The sequence below is a fragment of the Rhinopithecus roxellana genome, chromosome 4, assembly GCF_007565055.1.
Source record: "Rhinopithecus roxellana isolate Shanxi Qingling chromosome 4, ASM756505v1, whole genome shotgun sequence".
NCBI lineage: Eukaryota > Metazoa > Chordata > Mammalia > Primates > Cercopithecidae > Rhinopithecus > Rhinopithecus roxellana.
In genome coordinates this window covers 764,744-768,441 of record NC_044552.1, presented here as the reverse complement: position 1 = coordinate 768,441, position 3,698 = coordinate 764,744, and positions in this window count along the sequence as shown.

The following is a 3,698-nucleotide window of genomic DNA, read 5'->3' as shown; positions in this document are numbered from 1 at the left end:
TTTGATGGGGTTGTTTGTTTTTTCTTGTAAATTTGTTTGAGTTCTTTGTAGATTCTGGATATTAGCCCTTTGTCAGATGAGTAGATTGCAAAAATTTTCTCCCATTCTGTAGGTTGCCTGTTCACTCTGATGGTAGTTTCTTTTGCTGTGCAGAAGCTCTTTAGTTTAATCATATCCCATTTGTCAATTTTGGCTTTTGCTGCCATTGCTTTTGGTGTTTTAGACATGAAGTCCTTGCCCATGCCTATGTCCTGAATGGTACTACCTAGGTTTTCTTCTAGGGTTTTTATGGTATTAGGTCTAACATTTAAGTCTCTAATCCATCTTGAATTAATTTTCATATAAGGAGTAAGGAAAGGATCCAGATGCAGCTTTCTACTTATGGCTAGCCAATTTTCCCAGCACCATTTATTAAATAGGGAATCCTTTCCCCATTTCTTGTTTCTCTCAGGTTTGTCAAAGATCAGATGGCTGTAGATGTGTGGTATTATTTCTGAGGACTCTGTTCTGTTCCATTGGTCTATAGCTCTGTTTTGGTACCAGTACCATGCTGTTTTGGTTACTGTGGCCTTGTAGTATAGTTTGAAGTCAGGTAGCGTGATGCCTCCAGCTTTGTTCTTTTGACTTAGAATTGTCTTGGCAATGTGGGCTCTTTTTTGGTTCCATATGAACTTTAAAGCAGTTTTTTCCAGTTCTGTGAAGAAACTCATTGGTAGCTTGATGGGGATGGCATTGAATCTATAAATAACCTTGGGCAATATGGCCATTTTCACGATACTGATTCTTCCTATCCATGAGCATGGTATGTTCTTCCATTTGTTTGTGTCCTCTTTGATTTCACTGAGCAGTGGTTTGTAGTTCTCCTTGAAGAGATCCTTTACATCCCTTGTAAGTTGGATTCCTAGGTATTTGATTCTCTTTGAAGCAATTGTGAATGGAAGTTCATTCATGATTTGGCTCTCTGTCTGTTACTGGTGTATAAGAATGCTTGTGATTTTTGCACAGTGATTTTGTATCCTGAGACTTTGCTGAAGTTGCTTATCAGCTTAAGGAGATTTTGGGCTGAGACAATGGGGTTTTCTAAATATACAATCATGTCATCTGCAAACAGGGACAATTTGACTTCTTCTTTTCCTAACTGGATACCCTTTATTTCTTTCTCTTGCCTGATTGCCCTAGCCAGAACTTCTAAGACTATGTTGAATAGGAGTGGTGAGAGAGGGCATCCCTGTCTTGTGCCAGTTTTCAAAGGGAATTTTTCCAGTTTTTGCCCATTCAGTATGATATTGGCTGTGGGTTTGTCATAAATAGCTCTTATTATTTTGAGGTACGTTCCATCAATACCGAATTTATTGAGCGTTTTTAGCATGAAGGGCTGTTGAATTTCGTCAAAAGCCTTTTCTGCATCTATTGAGAAAATCATGTGGTTCTTGTCTTTGGTTCTGTTTATATGCTGGATTACGTTTATCGATTTGCGACTGTTGAACCAGCCTTGCATCCCAGGGATGAAGCCCACTTGATCATGGTGGCTAAGCTTTTTGATGTGCTGCTGAATCCGGTTTGTCAGTATTTTATTGAGGATTTTTGCATCGATGTTCATCAGTGATATTGGTCTAAATTCTCAGGAGTAAGCCATCGTGCCTGGCCATAAATTGATAAAATTTATCAATTGATAAAATCTTCTTGAAAGCAATTCAGCAAATGCATCAAAATCTTTTTGTATTTTCAGGGTTTTATTTCTAGTAAACTATCTTATATGTTCCTCATAAATTGAGATACAGAAAAGCTTTCTTGACAGTTGTTGCCTTATGTATAATAGTTTTTAAAAGAAAATAACCTAATAGCTAATAAGAAGAAATGATTAGTCTATGATATAACCATAGAATAAAATGTCATGCAATCATTAAGCACTTAAAAAGAAGTTTTTTCAGGATTTTTGCATTGATGTTCATCAGGGATATTGGTCTAAAATTCTCTTTTTTTGTTGTGTCTCTGCCAGGCTTTGGTATCAGGATGATGTTGGCCTCATAAAATGAGTTAGGGAGGATTCCCTCTTTTTCAATTGATTGGAATAGTTTCAGAAGGAATGGTACCAGCTCCTCTTTGTACCTCTGGTAGAATTCAGCTGTGAATCCATCTGGTCCTGGACTTTTTTTGGTGGGTAGGCTATTAATTATTGCCTCAATTTCAGAGCCTGCTATTGGTCTATTCAGGGATTCAACTTCTTCCTGGTTTAGTCTTGGAAGAGTGTAAGTGTCCAGGAAATTATCCATTTCTTCTAGATTTTCTAGTGGATTTGCGTAGAGGTGTTTATAGTATTCTCTGATGGTAGTTTGTATTTCTGTGGGGTCCGTGGTGATATCCCCTTTATCATTTTTTATTGCGTCTATTTGTTTCTTCTCTCTTTTCTTTTTTATTAGTCTTGCTAGCGGTCTGTCAATTTTGTTGATTTTTTCAAAAAACCAACTCCTGGATTCATTGATTTTTTGGAGGGTTTTTTGTGTCTCTATCTCCTTCAGTTCTGCTCTGATCTTAGTTATTTCTTGCCTTCTGCTAGCTTTTGAATGTGTTTGCTCTTGCTTCTCCAGTTCTTTTAATTGTGATGTTAGAGTGTCAATTTTAGATCTTTCCAGCTTTCTCTTGTGGGTATTTAGTGCTATAAATTTCTCTCTACACACTGCTTTAAATGTGTCCCAGAGATTCTGGTATGTTGTATCTTTGTTCTCATTGGTTTCAAAGAACATCTTTATTTCTGCCTTCATTTCGTTATGTACCCAGTAGTCATTCAGGAGCAGGTTGTTCAGTTTCCATGTAGTTGAGCGGTTTTGATTGAGTTTCTTAGTCCTGAGTTCTAGTTTGATTGCACTGTGGTCTGAGAGACAGTTTGTTATAATTTCTGTTCTTTTACATTTGCTGAGGAGTGCTTTACTTCCAATTATGTGGTCAATTTTGGAATAAGTGCAATGTGGTGCTGAGAAGAATGTATATTCTGTTGATTTGGGGTGGAGAGTTCTATAGATGTCTATTAGTTCCGCTTGGTGCAGAGATGAGTTCAATTCCTGGATATCCTTGTTAACTTTCTGTCTCGTTGATCTGTCTAATGTTGACAGTGGAGTGTTGAAGTCTCCCATTATTATTGTATGGGAGTCTAAGTCTCTTTGTAAGTCTCTAAGGACTTGTTTTATGAATCTGGGTGCTCCTGTATTGGGTGCATATATATTTAGGATAGTTAGCTCTTCCTGTTGAATTGATCCCTTTACCATTATGTAATGGCCTTCTTTGTCTCTTTTGATCTTTGATGGTTTAAAGTCTATTTTATCAGAGACTAGTATTGCAACCCCTGCTTTTTTTTGTTTTCCATTTGCTTGGTAGATCTTCCTCCATCCCTTTATTTTGAGCCTATGTATGTCTCTGCATGTGAGATGGGTCTCCTGAATACAGTAGACTGATGGGTCTTGACTCTTTATCCAGTTTGCCAGTCTGTGTCTTTTAATTGGAGCATTTAGTCCATTAACATTTAAGGTTAATATTGTTATGTGTGAACTTGATCCTGCCATTATGATATTAACTGGTTATTTTGCTCGTTAGTTGATGCAGTTTCTTCCTAGCCTCGATGGTCTTTACATTTTGGCATGTTTTTGCAATGGCTGGTACCGGTTGTTCCTTTCCATGTTTAGGGCTTCCTTCAGGATCTCTTG